Below are 16,756 nucleotides of genomic sequence, written 5' to 3'. Positions count from 1 at the left end.
TCTTGTCCATCCAAATTGGAAGTCCCAAAAACCAGTTTTATTTGTTGTTATCTATCGTCCTCCTGGTCCTTACTGTGAGTTTCTCTGTGAATTTTCAGACCTTTTGTCTGACTTAGTGCTTAGCTCAGATAAGATAATTATAGTGGGCGATTTTAACATCCACACTGTTGTGTGGGCCGCTGAAGAGGAGGTACTGCTGGCCCACCACCACAAGATGGCGCCCTGCTTGAAGTGCGGGCTTCAAGCACGAGAGGGCGTCGGAGCGACCAGGAGTGACAGCTGTCACTCATCATCCATACCAGCTGTCACTCATCCACTACTCATCACCACCACCATAAAGGCCGGAGTTGCAGTCTGAATACAGACTGTGGGATTACTGAGTGTGCGACCTCACACTCATCTGGACTGTCTCTGTTCTCTGCCAGCAGTACCGGGTCTGACTGCTGAAGACAGCGGCCACCTGGGGCGCAGGGCTTGGCGGCTCCGGTGTTCTTCAGCTCCGTTGGCAGTGGAAGCTGTGTGGATCCGGCTTTTCTCTCGCCAGGCATCTTCTATCGTCGAGCCTGCCCACACGTCACCTAGTGTATGATTGACAGTCACTATATTGTTATTGTCTGTACATTGTTGTGTGATTCACAACATTAAATTGTTACTTTTGGCTTATCCATTGTCCGTTCATTAACGCCCCCTGTTGTGGGTCCGTGTCACGACACTTTCACAACACACACAGATGCTGAGAATGACAGCCTCAACACTGCATTTAATCTATTATTAGACTCAATTGGCTTTGCTCAAAATGTAAATGAGTCCACCCACCACTTTAATCATATCTTAGATCTTGTTCTGACTTATGGTATGGAAATTGAAGACTTAACAGTATTCGCTGAAAACTCCCTTCTGTCTAATCATTTCTTAATAACATTTACAATTACTCTGATGGACTACCCAGCAGTGGGGAATAAGTTTCATTACACTAGATGTCTTTCAGAAAGCGCTGTAACTAGGTTTAAGGATATGATTCCTTCTTTATGTTCTCTAATGCCATATACCAACACAGTGCAGAGTAGCTACCTAAACTCTGTAAGTGAGATAGAGTATCTTGTCAATAGTTTTACATCCTCATTGAAGACAACTTTGGATGCTGTAGCTCCTCTGAAAAAGAGAGCTTTAAATCAGAAGTTCCTGACTCCGTGGTATAACTCACAAACTCGCAGCTTAAAGCAGATAACCCGTAAGTTGGAGAGGAAATGGCGTCTCACTAATTTAGAAGATCTTCACTTAGCCTGGAAAAAGAGTCTGTTGCTCTATAAAAAAGCCCTCCGTAAAGCTAGGACATCTTATCACTAATTGAAGAAAATAAGAACAACCCCAGGTTTCTTTTCAGCATTGTAGCCAGGCTGACAAAGAGTCAGAGCTCTATTGAGCCGAGTATTCCTTTAACTTTAACTAGTAATGACTTCATGACTTTCTTTGCTAATAAAATTTTAACTATTAGAGAAAAAATCACTCATAACCATCCCAAAGACGTACCGTTATCTTTGGCTGCTTTCAGTGAGGCCCGTATTTGGTTAGACTCTTTCTCTCAGATTGTTCTGTCTGAGTTATTTTCATTAGTTACTTCATCCAAACCATCAACATGTCTATTAGACCCCATTCCTACCAGGCTGCTCAAGGAAGCCCTACCATTATTTAATGCTTCAATCGTAAATATGATCAATCTATCTTTATTAGTTGGCTATGTACCACAGGCTTTTAAGGTGGCAGTAATTAAACCATTACTTAAAAAGCCATCACTTGACCCAGCTATCTTAGCTAATTATAGGCCAATCTCCAACCTTCCTTTTCTCTCAAAAATTCTTGAAAGGGTAGTTGTAAAACAGCTAACTGATCATCTGCAGAGGAATGGTCTATTTGAAGAGTTTCAGTCAGGTTTTAGAATTCATCATAGTACAGAAACAGCATTAGTGAAGGTTACAAATTATCTTCTTATGGCCTCAGACAGTGGACTCATCTCTGTGCTTGTTCTGTTAGACCTCAGTGCTGCTTTTGATACTGTTGACCATAAAATTTTATTACAGAGATTAGAGCATGCCATAGGTATTAAAGGCACTGTGCTGCGGTGGTTTGAATCATATTTATCTAATAGATTACAATTTGTTCATGTAAATGGGAATCTTCTTCACAGACTAAGGTTAAATATGGAGTTCCACAAGGTTCTGTGCTAGGACCAATTTTATTCACTTTATACATGCTTCCCTTAGGCAGTATTATTAGACAGCATTGCTTAAATTTTCATTGTTACGCAGATGATACCCAGCTTTATCTATCCATGAAGCCAGAGGACACACACCAATTAGCTAAATTGCAGGATTGTCTTACAGACATAAAGACATGGATGACCTCTAATTTCCTGCTTTTAAACTCAGATAAAACTGAAGTTATTGTACTTGGTCCCACAAATCTTAGAAACATGGTGTCTAACTAGATCTTTACTCTGGATGGCATTACCCTGACCTCTAGTAATACTGTGAGAAATCTTGGAGTCATTTTTGATCAGCATATGTCATTCAAAGCGCATATTAAACAAATATGTAGGACTGCTTTTTTGCATTTACGCAATATCTCTAAAATTAGAAAGGTCTTGTCTCAGAGTGATGCTGAAAAACTAATTCATGCATTTATTTCCTCTAGGCTGGACTATTGTAATTCATTATTATCAGGTTGTCCTAAAAGATCCCTGAAAAGCCTTCAGTTAATTCAAAATGCTGCAGCTAGAGTACTGACGGGGACTAGAAGGAGAGAGCATATCTCACCCATATTGGCCTCTCTTCATTGGCTTCCTGTTAATTCTAGAATAGAATCTAAAATTCTTCTTCTTACTTATAAGGTTTTGAATAATCAGGTCCCATCTTATCTTAGGGACTTCATAGTACCATATCACCCCAATAGAGCGCTTCGCTCTCAGACTGCAGGCTTACTTGTAGTTCCTAGGGTTAGTAAGAGTAGAATGGAAGGCAGAGCCTTCAGCTTTCAGGCTCCTCTCCTGTGGAACCAGCTCCCAATTCAGATCAGGGAGACAGACACCCTCTCTACTTTTAAGATTAGGCTTAAAACTTTCCTTTTTGCTAAAGCTTATAATTAGGGCTGGATCAGGTGACCCTGAACCATCCCTTAGTTATGCTGCTATAGACTTAGACTGCTGGGGGGTTCCCATGATGCACTGTGTTTCTTTCTCTTTTTGCTCTGTATGCACCACTCTGCATTTAATCATTAGTGATTGATCTCTGCTCCCCTCCACAGCATGACTTTTTCCTGGTTCTCTCTCTCAGCCCCAACCAGTCCCAGCAGAAGACTGCCCCTCCCTGAGCCTGGTTCTGCTGGAGGTTTCTTCCTGTTAAAAGGGAGTTTTTCCTTCCCACTGTCGCCAAGTGCTTGCTCACAGGGGGTCGTTTTGACCGTTGGAGTTTTTACGTAATTATTGTATGGCCTTGCCTTACAATATAAAGTGCCTTGGGGCAACTGTTTGTTGTGATTTGGCGCTATATAAATAAAATTGATTGATTGCTTGATGCTCAATGGGTGACATGTCCGGTGAGTATGCCGGCCATGCAAGAACTGGGACATTTTCAGCTTCCAAGAATTGTGTACAGATCCTTGCAACATGGGGCCGTGCATTATCCTGCTGCAACATGAGGTGATGTTCTTGAATGTATGGCACAACAATGGACCTTAGGATCTCGTCACGGTATCTCTGTGCATTCAAAATGCCATCAATAAAATGCACCTGTGTTCTTCGTCCATAACAGATGCCTGCCCATACCATAACCCCACCGCCACCATGGGCCACTCGATCCACAACATTGACATCAGAAAACCGCTCACCCACATGATGCCACACACGCTGTCTGCCATCTGCCCTGAACAGTGTGAACCAGGATTCATCCGTGAAGAGAACACCTCTCCAACGTGCCAAACACCAGCGAATGTGAGCATTTGCCCACTCAAGTCGGTTACGACTATGAACTGGAGTCAGGTCGAGACCCCGGTGAGGACGACGAGCATGCAGATGAGCTTCCCTGAGACGGTTTCTGACAGTTTGTGCAGAAATTCTTTGGTTATGCAAACCGATTGTTTCAGCAGCTGTCCAAGTGGCTGGTCTCAGACGATCTTGGAGGTGAACATGCTGGATGTGGAGGTCCTGGGCTGGTGTGGTTACACGTGGTCTGCGGTTGTGAGGCTGGTTGGATGTACTGCCAAATTCTCTGAAACGCCTTTGGAGACGGCGTATGGTAGAGAAATGAACATTCAATACACGAGCAACAGCTCTGGTTGACATTCCTGTTAGCATGCCAATCGCATGCTCCCTGAAATCTTGCGACATCTGTGGCATTGTGCTGTGTGATAAAACTGCACCTTTCAGAGTGGCCTTTTATTATGGGCAGTCTAAGGCACACCTGTGCACTAATCATGGTGTCTAATCAGCATCTTGATATGGCACACCTGTGAGGTGGGATGGATTATCTCAGCAAAGGAGAAGTGCTCACTATCACAGATTTAGACTGGTTTGTGAACAATATTTGAGGGAAATGGTGATATTGTGTATGTGGAAAAAGTTTTAGATCTTTGAGTTCATCTCATACAAAATGGGAGCAAAACCAAAAGTGTTGCGTTTATATTTTTGTTGAGTGTATTTGTTTAATATGCACATTGAATGACATATCCTGATCAAAAGTGACTCCAAGGTTTCTCACAGTATTACCAGAGGTCAGGGTAATGCCATCCAACAAGAACCTAAACAATTTATAAATATATTAAGGCAGTAAATTAACATAAAATAATTACATAGATCAAGCTGGTAGTGTGTTACTGACTCACTGTCAGCTTACATACGGAGAATATCTCTGCTTCCACCAGCTTGTCTGCTTAAGACACTCTTAGGCTTCTTAAAAGTCCTCCTCACCACTCTTACCAGTTTGACACCTTAGGGGCCCTCTTAAGGCCTAAGGTGCTTTGCAGACAACTTTCATCTTACCAAGGGGAAATTCTACAAATGCCTAAAAAATTATAGAAATTCTAAGATTTTTCTTAGTATAATGTCACTAGGAGCTATTTTTAGCCTTAGGCTGCTTCGTGCATATGGGCCCTGGTCTTTTATTGTTGTTTAAACGATGCAAAAAATAAACCATGAAACTAGTTATTGCACTCAAAAACACTTTATTTACTGACCAAGTCAGTGACATCAAAACAGAAATGATCAAAGTGCAATTAGTGTACATTTTTAAAATTTACACTATAGGTGCAGTAATTAATTAATGCATTATTTTGACAGCCATAATTTTAATATATTACTGTAATCTGAAGAAAATGTTCATAAAAAAATAAACAAATAAAATTGCAGAAGGAGTTAATTGTTGACCAAAACATTTATCAGGAATACGGTTAAAGTGGAAGATAATGTGAATGATTGCATAGCAGGTTGATTTAATGTGCATGCCACTAAATTTTCTATTTTTGGCTTGAAAATTTTTTGTGAGGGGCTATAGTGCTCCTACTGAAAATAGGTAGTCTGGAGCCCTGTCATGGGATAAGAATCCTGAAAAAAAAACACTGTTCATAAGATGGATGATGCTTACCTCTGTCATAATGCTGGAGGCACCAAAGGGTGCCTCATAGTTCCATCCAGTCATACATCCTGATGTAGTGTTAATCCCAAACGCTTCAATGGCTTGCAAACTCAAATTTACAGGTGTGAACATTTTACAGCTTTCAAACCGTCCATCCTCACCCACCGGGAGTGAGAGTTTTTTTTGTCTTTCATAGGTTAGGTTGGGGCCATGGTCCAAGATCCAGTCAGTGTTACAGTGGTGTGGAAACTTCAAGCCTGTAAAGACCTGACACATCACATCAAATGTATGAAATACACAGGGTATGCATAACACAGCCACCAAACATTTTTGAAACAAACTAAACTCCACAATCTCCTTTAGAACCATTCCAAAGTTATGCATTTTGATGTCTGAATATATTCCAAGTTCCATGTTGGGCAGATCAGCGTCCAAGCTTAAGTATGTTGGTAGCAACCAGTCAGCATGGTGCTTGTCAAAGCTGGTAAAATTTAACAGACAGCATCATGCTTTCTAACTTTCTAAATTGATAAGTGTCTGAAGAAGTAATTTGTTACAGTTCTGGCTCCAACCGGTTCAAGTTTGGCCAATGTCTACCATGAAGCATTTCAGACTTTGTCACAAACTATACACGCAGTGTGCACAGGTGAAACCACAATTAATCTGCTTCACTAAACAAACAACAAATCACAAACCAGTCTCACGGCAAGTTGTGATTCAGCAGCATGAAATATACATTAATCTATTGGTTTGTGATATTGTGACGAAAAGCGCCTCATTTTCAGCACAGCAGCACAAATTCATTCTAATTAATTCTGTGATGGGTGCACGAAATTAAAGGTGAAGCGGGGGGGGGGGGGTCGGAGTGGTTATGGTTAGGGTGGGGGGAAGGAGTAAGACTAGGTTATGGTTAAGGTTAGGGTTGGGGGTGGGAGTAGGGTTAGGAATAATGAGTTAAAAAAAGCTCCGTCACAAAAATTTGACTCATTTCATCAAATACATATACACTCAACAAAAATATAAACGCCACACTTTTGGTTTTGCTCCTATTTTGTATGATATGAACTCAAAGATCTAAAACTTTTCCACATACACAATATCACCATTTCCCTCAAATATTGTTCACAAACCAGTCTAAATCTGTGATAGTGAGCACTTCTCCTTTGCTGAGATAATCCATCCCACCTCACAGGTGTGCCATATCAAGATGCTGATTAGACACCATGATTAGTGCACAGGTGTGCCTTAGACTGCCCACAATAAAAGGCCACTCTGAAAGGTGCAGTTTTATCACACAGCACAATGCCACAGATGTCACAAGATTTGAGGGAGCGTGCAATTGGCATGCTGACAGCAGGAATGTCAACCAGAGCTGTTGCTCGTGTATTGAATGTTCATTTCTCTACCATAAGCTGTCTCCAAAGGCATTTCAGAGAATTTGGCAGTACATCCAACCAGCCTCACAACCGCAGACCACGCGTAACCACACCAGCCCAGGACCTCAACATCCAGCATGTTCACCTTCAAGATCGTCTGAGACCAGCCACTCGGACAGCTGCTGAAACAATCGGTTTGCATAACCAAAGAATTTCTGCACAAACTGTCAGAAACTGTCTCAGGGAAGCTCATCTGCATGCTCGTCGTCCTCATCGGGGTCTCGACCTGACTCCAGTTCGTCATCGTAACCGACTTGAGTGGGCAAATGCTCACATTCGCTGGCATTTGGCACGTTGGAGAGGTGTTCTCTTCACGGATGAATCCCGGTTCACACTGTTCAGGGCAGATGGCAGACAGCGTGTGTGGCGTCGTGTGGGTGAGCGGTTTTCTGATGTCAATGTTGTGGATCGAGTGGCCCATGGTGGCGGTGGGGTTATGGTATGGACAGGCGTCTGTTATGGACGAAGAACACAGGTGCATTTTATTGATGGCATTTTGAATGCACAGAGATACCGTGACGAGATCCTGAGGCCCATTGTTGTGCCATACATCCAAGAACATCACCTCATGTTGCAGCAGGATAACGCACGGCCCCATGTTGCAAGGATCTGTACACAATTCTTGGAAGCTGAAAATGTCCCAGTTCTTGCATGGCCGGCATACTAACCGGACATGTCACCCATTGAGCATGTTTGGGATGCTCTGGACTGGCGTATACGACAGCGTGTACCAGTTCCTGCCAATATCCAGTAACTTCGCACAGCCATTGAAGAGGAGTGGACCAACATTCCACAGGCCATAATTGACAACCTGATCAACTCTATGCGAAGGAGATGTGTTGCACTGCATGAGGCAAATGGTGGTCACACCAGATACTGACTGGTATCCCCCCCCGAATAAAACAAAACTGCACCTTCAGAGTGGCCTTTTATTGTGGGCAGTCTAAGGCACACCTGTGCACTAATTATGGTGTCTAATCAGCATCTTGATATGGTACACCTGTGAGGTGGGATGGATCATCTCAGCAAAGGAGAAGTGCTCACTATCACAGATTTAGACTGGTTTGTGAACAATATTTGAGGGAAATGGTGATATTGTGTATGTGGAAAAAGTTTTAGATCTTTCAGTTCATCTCATACAAAATGAAAGCAAAACCAAAAGTGTTGTGTTTATATTTTTGTTGAGTGTATATATATATATATATATATATATATATATATATATATATATATATATATATATATATATATATATATATATATATATTTTTTTTTTATGGATTTCAGTTTCTGGATCAATTACTGCAGGGAATGTTGATCACAAACTCTATCACCGCAAAAATGATTTGTCTTTACTTTTCTTTGTTTTGGTGGGGGTGTCACTTTAGCTGGAGAGGTGGAGAAGTGATCCGAGCAGCTGGTGTTAAGCACTCGGCCCCACTGGGTGTGTCCCGCTCCAGGGACAGTGTCAGGTGAGGAGTTTTGACTGGGATGGTCCACTTGTCAAATGGGAACAAAGGCGTCAAACTCACAGAGGACAGAAACATCCACTGGTAAACAGCTAAATAATCTTAAGAGAAACGTTGTAGAAAAACAAACAACACTAGTTTCTAACATCAGGAAGGTAGACAGCGAACTACAACTTTATTAATTCCTCTGAGCTGGAAAAATAACATTGATCTGAACGAACATGCAGCTGAAAAATGTAAGCGTAGGGACCTTCTACAAGCGAGTTTGATGCCTTTGTTACCATTTCAAAATCAAATCAAATCAATTTTATTTATATAGCGCCAAATCACAACAAACAGTTGCCCCAAGGCACTTTATATTGTAAGGCAAGGCCATGCAATAGTTACGGAAAAAACCCAACGGTCAAAACGACCCCCTGTGAGCAAGCACTTGGCAACAGTGGGAAGGAAAACTCCCTTTTAACAGGAAGAAACCTCCAGCAGAACCAGGCTCAGGGAGGGGCAGTCTTCTGCTGGGACTGGTTGGGGCTGAGGGAGAGAACCAGGAAAAAGACATGCTGTGGAGGGGAGCAGAGATTAATCACTAATGATTAAATGCAGAGTGGTGCATACAGAGCAAAAAGAGAAAGAAACACTCAGTGCATCATGGGAACCCCCCAGCAGTCTAAGTCTATAGCAGCATAACTAAGGGATGGTTCAGGGTCACCTGATCCAGCCCTAACTATAAGCTTTAGCAAAAAGGAAAGTTTTAAGCCTAATCTTAAAAGTAGAGAGGGTGTCTGTCTCCCTGATCCGAATTGGGAGCTGGTTCCACAGGAGAGGAGCCTGAAAGCTGAAGGCTCTGCCTCCCATTCTACTCTTACAAACCCTAGGAACTACAAGCCTGCAGTCTGAGAGCGAAGCGCTCTATTGGGGTGATATGGTACTACGAGGTCCCTAAGATAAGATGGGACCTGATTATTCAAAACCTTATAAGTAAGAAGAAGAATTTTAAATTCTATTCTAGAATTAACAGGAAGCCAATGAAGAGAGGCCAATATGGGTGAGATATGCTCTCTCCTTCGAGTCCCTGTTAGCACTCTAGCTGCAGCATTTTGAATTAACTGAAGGCTTTTCAGGGAACTTTTAGGACAACCTGATAATAATGAATTACAATAGTCCAGCCTAGAGGAAATAAATGCATGAATTAGTTTTTCAGCATCACTCTGAGACAAGACCTTTCTAATTTTAGAGATTTGTGCAAATGCAAAAAAGCAGTCCTACATATTTGTTTAATATGTGCTTTGAATGACATATCCTGATCAAAAATGACTCCAAGATTTCTCACAGTATTACTAGAGGTCAGGGTAATGCCATCCAGAGTAAGGATCTGGTTAGACACCATGTTTCTAAGATTTGTGGGGCCAAGTACAATAACTTCAGTTTTATCTGAGTTTAAAAGCAGGAAATTAGAGGTCATCCATGTCTTTATGTCTGTAAGACAATCCTGCAGTTTAGCTAATTGGTGTGTGTCCTCTGGCTTCATGGATAGATAAAGCTGGGTATCATCTGCGTAACAATGAAAATTTAAGCAATGCTGTCTAATAATACTGCCTAAGGGAAACATGTATAAAGTGAATAAAATTGGTCCTAGCACAGAACCTTGTGGAACTCCATAATTAACCTTAGTCTGTGAAGAAGATTCCCCATTTACATGAACAAATTGTAATCTATTAGATAAATATGATTCAAACCACCGCAGCGCAGTGCCTTTAATACCTATGGCATGCTCTAATCTCTGTAATAAAATTTTATGGTCAACAGTATCAAAAGCAGCACTGAGGTCTAACAGAACAAGCACAGAGATGAGTCCACTGTCTGAGGCCATAAGAAGATCATTTGTAACCTTCACTAATGCTGTTTATGTACTATGATGAATTCTAAAACCTGACTGAAACTCTTCAAATAGATCATTCCTCTGCAGATGATCAGTTAGCTGTTTTACAACTACCCTTTCAAGAATTTTTGAGAGAAAAGGAAGGTTGGAGATTGGCCTATAATTAGCTAAGATAGCTGGGTCAAGTGATGGCTTTTTAAGTAATGGTTTAATTACTGCCACCTTAAAAGCCTGTGGTACATAGCCAACTAATAAAGATAGATTGATCATATTTAAGATCGAAGCATTAATTAATGGTAGGGCTTCCTTGACCAGCCTGGTAGGAATGCGGTCTAATAGACATGTTGATGGTTTGGAGCAAGCAACTAATGAAAATAACTCAGACAGAACAATCGGAGAGAAAGAGTCTAACCAAATACCGGCATCACTGAAAGCAGCCAAAGATAACGATACGTCTTTGGGATGGTTATGAGTAATTTTTTCTCTAATAGTTAAAATTTTATTAGCAAAGAAAGTCATGAAGTCATTACTAGTTAAAGTTAAAGGAATACTCGGCTCAATAGAGGTCTGACTCTTTGTCAGCCTGGCTACAGTGCTGAAAAGAAACCTGGGGTTGTTCTTATTTTCTTCAATTAGTGATGAGTAGTAAGATGTCCTAGCTTTATGGAGGGCTTTTTTATAGAGCAACAGACTCTTTTTCCAGGCTAAGTGAAGATCTTCTAAATTAGTGAGACGCCATTTCCTCTCCAACTTACAGGTTATCTGCTTTAAGCTGCGAGTTTGTGAGTTATACCACAGAGTCAGGAACTTCTGATTTAAAGCTCTCTTTTTCAGAGGAGCTACAGCATCCAAAGTTGTCTTCAATGAGGATGTAAAACTATTGACGAGATACTCTATCTCACTTACAGAGTTTAGTTAGCTACTCTGCACTGTGTTGGTATATGGCATTAGAGAACATAAAGAAGGAATCATATCCTTAAACCTAGTTACAGCACTTTCTGAAAGACTTCTAGTGTAATGAAACTTATTCCCCACAGCTGGGTAGTCCATCAGAGTAAATGTAAATGTTATTAAGAAATGATCAGACAGAAGGGAGTTTTCAGGGAATACTGTTAAGTCTTCAATTTCCATACCATAAGTCAGAACAAGATCTAAGATATGATTAAAGTGGTGGGTGGACTCATTTACATTTTGAGCAAAGCCAATTGAGTCTAATAATAGATTAAATGCAGTGTTGAGGCTGTCATTCTCAGCATCTGTGTGGATGTTAAAATCGCCCACTATAATTATCTTATCTGAGCTAAGCACTAAGTCAGACAAAAGGTCTGAAAATTCACAGAGAAACTCACAGTAACGACCAGGTGGACGATAGATAATAAATAAAACTGGTTTTTGGGACTTCCAATTTGGATGGACAAGACTAAGAGTCAAGCTTTCAAATGAATTAAAGCTCTGTCTGGGTTTTTGATTAATTAATAAGCTTGAGTGGAAGACTGCTGCTAATCCTCCGCCCCGGCCCGTGCTACGAGCATTCTGGCAGTTAGTGTGACTCGGGGGTGTTGACTCATTTAAACTAACATATTCATCCTGCTGTAACCAGGTTTCTGTAAGGCACAATAAATCAATATGTTGATCAATTATTATATAATTTACTAACAGGGACTTAGAAGAGAGAGACCTAATGTTTAATAGACCACATTTAACTGTTTTAGTCTGTGGTGCAGTTGAAGGTGCTATATTATTTTTTTCTTTTTGAATTTTATGCTTATATAGATTTTTACTGGTTATTGGTGGTCTGGGAGCAGGCACCGTCTCTACGGGGATGGGGTAATGAGGGGATGGCAGGGGGAGAGAAGCTGCAGAGAGGTGTGTAAGACTACAACTCTGCTTCCTGGTCCCAACCCTGGATAGTCACGGTTTGGAGGATTTAAGAAAATTGGCCAGATTTCTAAAAATGAGAGCTGCTCCATCCAAAGTGGGATGATGCCGTCTCTCCTAACAAGACCAGGTTTTCCCCAGAAGCTTTGCCAATTATCTATGAACCCCACCTCATTTTTTTTTTTTTTTGACAGGTGGACTGTCCCAGTCAAACGCCTCACCTGACACTGTCCCCAGAGACATGTTGAGCGGGACCAGGCGCTTAACACCAGAAGCGACAGCTGCTCAGATCACCTACCCACCTCACCGGCTGTAGTGACCCCCCAACAAAAATAATTAAATAAATAAAAATCATTTCTGAGGTAATTGGGTTTGCAGTCAACATTTCCTGCAGTAATTGGTCCGGAAACTGAAATCCATATACTACTTCAACTGAAACAAAAGAAAAATCACCTAGGTCTTCCTGTATGGAGTCTGCATCTTCCTGCCATGTTCCCATGGGTTTCTTTGCTTTGATTTTGTTATCATGATCAATAGAATGAGAGACAACCAGGTTTTAACCATAATTCTCCTGAATGCATATAGGTACTTGTGCACTGTCTTAAGGGGAGCACTACTTGATTTTGCCCCAATTTTACAAGGTTTCCAAGCAAACACATTTCCATCTCTGCCTCCTTTGTAACCTGTGGGGTGAAAAAAAGAAAGCTAGTACTAACATATCTAAACATGCTGTGTTCATTCATTTTTGCATTTAAGTAAATAGATAAGGGCTGTCAAGAGTGGAACGATGGTTCAGACACTAATGCAGAGATATAAAACACCAGTAAGTTAAAAAAACATCTTTAATGAGTCACATGGAAAGGGTCAAAGGTCATTACACAGGAACACAGTCCACAACTGACAACAGTATCTATGAGGGGATAGGCAGGAGAGCAGTCACAGAGGAAGTGAAAGGTCCAAAAACATGAGGCAATTAACAGCAGAAGTGTCCAAAGAGCAAGCGAGGTCAAACATTTACAAGAGGCAAATGAGGTTGGCAACAAGAAGAAAATCACTGAGAAACAGTAAACATAAGGGCAAGAAGAAATCAACAAAGTACAAACATGCAAACAATGCTCAGGAAGAACACAGGGTTATAAAAACACACAGAAGATAATCACACAGATGGAAAACAGGTGACGATAACCATTAATTGGAAACAGCTGGGGAAGGGACATAGGATGAAAGTTAACCAAAACACACAAGGAAGCTGTGACCACCAACAAGACACAAAGTGCACCACAGACACTGGAAGTAATAAAATACTTAAAGGCAAAGCAAACAAGTAGTTCTGTGGGCACAGCGGAAATCATTTATAAATTACATAAGGGAACAAAACTACAACAAATAATAAAGACAAACCCAGGATGGACAAAAGAGGAAAGCAGAGGACAAAGGTAGCCAAAGACACGAAACTCTGTGGTGTTCTTCGCTGGTTTGGCATCCACAGCTGAGGAACCCGTGCAGATACAAGCAGAGCTGGTCTCTGCCAGACCCGAGAAGCTAGTTGTTGGTGAAACTTTTCCCATTTTACTACCATCATTGAGTTTGTTTGCTTGTTTGTGTTTGTGTTTGTATGTCCAAAATAAACAAAATAATTGAGTGATTACCCATGGTCATCAGGTATTGCAAAGGCATTGCATCTGTCCGTATGTGCTCAACACAAGTCTAGTCCTATTACTGCCAGATGGCTAACTTTGACCTAGTTTAAGAGGTATTTTAAGAGATTAAATTGTTACAGTCTATTTCAATCTGTTCAGTTTTGTTTTTGAGTGGCGGGGGTGAGATCAGAGTAGAGCTGCACAGTGACATCAGTGGCTTGTCTTTCCAAAACTGCTTAGTTTTTTGTTGTTTTTGCTGTTGTATTTAATTCTCTGTAAGGTTTCTGTGTAACTTTTTGTTTGTCTCATTAAATTTAAAAAAGAAAGTCAAATATTGAACACTGGGTGGAGCTAGAGGAGAGGCCAGGGTGGCACTTGACCCCCTTGAAATCTGACTGGACACCGCAGGTGCCACCCCAGATGATTGACATGTCACAGCACTGCATGTCTGGTTCGAAAGAGCTGTTTTGAAATTGGTGACACATATTGACTGCTAGGTCCCTCCTGTCCAGTAGTTGGCGATGTGTACCACAATAAATTCTAATCCACCTTAGGAGAAGAAGAAAAATCAGCCAGAATTAAACCTGAACACATCGACTGAACCACAAACTCCTAGTGACACCAAAGTTATATCAGTGAGTAAATGGCCATATTTTATGCCAGAAATGCTGCCCCTGAGTATTTCTCAGTTGCCCTCAAAAGTATTGGAACACTTGGTGTTTCACACATTTTAATTTGTTTATGCCAGTTCAAATACAAAAAAGAAAAAAAGTCCTAAATTGTCTTCCTTAAACTCAAACTGAAAGCAGATCTCGACAACTTGAAATAAATTAATTAAAAATATAAAATCCAGCTTCTTGATGAAGTGGTGTAGAGGAGGATTTTCTTAAAAAGAAGACCTTAAAGTTCAGCGGGTAATGCTGTCACTATTGCACTGTATCTCCATGTGTGATTGAAGTGTACTTTTTACACGGGGAAGAAGCACCCAAAGAAGAACACTTTATTTAAGAAAGAGGGGCCAAGAAAGGACGTTTTTTGGAGCTGGGAGGTGTAGAAAACAATGTTTTAGACAACTGGAGCTTCTGCTCAAACTGTTCAGTGAGAAATGGTCTAAATGTTCAGTTATTCTGTATGTAATTCAGTAGAGGATGTTAACAAAAATGGATTTTGTTTTTTGTTTCTCCTACAGAGCTGCCACTGCGGTTCATTCAGCTGCTTATGTAGCCGTTTATTATCATCCATGTGCTGTTTTTATCCCGGCTTTATGAGTGATGCTGTAATAACGCCATTCTGAGACCACTGTTTCACTGTTGTAAAATAGTTACTGTTAAACAAAGCCAGTTCAAAGAATGAAAAGTACACAGTTGTTCTGATGCATTCGAGAATAGAATGGAGAAATTAAGTTTGAGAAATAAACAATAAACTTTTTTGCATCTGAAGTTGCAAGCATTGTTTTCCAGGCTTCATTAACCCTCTGGGGTCCGAGGGCATTTTGTGGACAGTTCACTCACCTGGCATAAATGTTTTATTATTGCTGTTAACAGCTCTCCCTGCATCCCACAATCAAGTTTTATGTCTCTTTTTTTCAGGTCAACCTGTGCTTTCAGAATATATATGTTTTTGTTGTGTTTTATAAGTGTAATAAAGGTTTACAATCAAAAATAGGCAAGGAAAAATAAAGCGAAAAATCATTTTCCACACACATTTATTCAAAACACACAGCAAACTATAATAATCAACTGTTTTGACACTTTATAAAGGTAATTTGAGGTCTTGTATGAAAGACTGTACAACAAAAAGGTTCAAACAATAAACACAAATGCACATTTTGAACAATATATACAAAATGGTCTATGCGTTTTGTTGTTCATTGATATGGTAAACAGTACAGAGTTATCCAGTAACATTCACATGCAAACTAGTGGAGCAATTCTGATCCGGTTGTTAAGCGCTGACATAACGCATCACGTGATAAATCTGTTTCTGGGTCCAAAGACCTCCAAGTTTACAATTAAAGTTACATCTGTATGATCCTTTTAAGGATTTACAGTTTAAGTTTAGTTTATGTTTACGAGGTCTGTCCAAAAAGTATCGTACCTTTTAATTTTTTTCAAAAACTATATGGATTTGATTCATATGTTTTTACGTCAGCCAAGCTTGAACCTTTGTGCACATGCGTGAGTTTTTCCATGCCTGTCGGTTGCGTCATTCACCTGTGGGCAGGCTTTGAGTGAGCACTGCTCCACCCCTCTCATCGTTGTTTCATTGCGAGGAAATGGCGGAATGATTTGGACTTTTTTTCCATCAGAATTTTTTCAGAAACTGTTAGAGACAGGCAGCTGGAAACCATTCGAAAAATTGATCTGGCTTTCGGTGAAAATTTTACGGGCTTCACAGAGAATAAGGACTGTTACTACAGCTTTAAGGACGCCCCACAATGGCACACGGTGCACCGCGCTCCGAGCCGCCATTGAGAGGTAGAAAACACCACATCATTTCTAAACGGATGGCTGTGTGGAGCCGAGACCGTCGTGTGCAATTTCTCTGGTTAACACAAGAGCTGGACAGCAGCCATTTTCCGGCAGATTTCACTTTTAACAAGAGATTTTGTCATGGAAAGCCGCACGGAGGCTTCGCGCGTCACGACCGATTTGCTGATCGAGCGAGACAAAGCAACACCTCCGTTTCGGAGTGCCAGGGGACAAGTTGGGACATGCCTATCTTGGCTTTCAATGCTTACCAGCCCAGTGAGTATAAGAAATTGTGGAGAGCTGGGCATGTCCCAACTTGTCCCCTGGCACTCCGAAACGGAGGTGTTCCTTTGTCTTGCTCT

At 41.0% G+C, this 16,756-nt stretch overlaps 1 pseudogene; it reads right to left on the bottom strand.

Annotated features, from left to right (window-relative positions):
• The window catches only part of LOC117509034, an 85,624-nt pseudogene extending 79,597 nt beyond the window's left edge, over positions 1 to 6,027 (bottom strand).
• Positions 6,028 to 16,756: the final 10,729 nt, after the last annotated feature.

Source organism: Thalassophryne amazonica, chromosome 1, assembly GCF_902500255.1.
Source record: "Thalassophryne amazonica chromosome 1, fThaAma1.1, whole genome shotgun sequence".
Taxonomy (NCBI): Eukaryota; Metazoa; Chordata; class Actinopteri; order Batrachoidiformes; family Batrachoididae; genus Thalassophryne; species Thalassophryne amazonica.
The sequence above is the reverse complement of the archived record's forward strand: the minus strand, read 5'-3'. Positions and strand labels throughout refer to the sequence as shown.